Source organism: Crocuta crocuta, unplaced genomic scaffold (genome assembly GCF_008692635.1).
Source record: "Crocuta crocuta isolate KB4526 unplaced genomic scaffold, BGI_CrCroc_1.0 scaffold750, whole genome shotgun sequence".
NCBI classification, from domain to species: domain Eukaryota; kingdom Metazoa; phylum Chordata; class Mammalia; order Carnivora; family Hyaenidae; genus Crocuta; species Crocuta crocuta.
The window spans coordinates 232,395-232,606 of NW_027529191.1; positions in this window are offsets into that span (position 1 = coordinate 232,395).

Sequence of the window (212 nt, forward strand, 5' to 3'; positions counted from 1 at the left end):
GCCACCCGCCCCCCTCGGCCTGCCCCTCCCCCTTCTCTCGCTCAGTCTGTTTCCCTCCGTTCCTGTCACTTGTGACAGGATGAGAAGAAACGCCTTTACCAGGAACTCAGCTCTGTTTTTGTCTAAATGTAGATCTTCGGCTATTAAAACAGGAGCTGCCTGATTGCCTCGACATTTAATAAGTCAATTAGACTCTACCCTTTTCGGAGGAG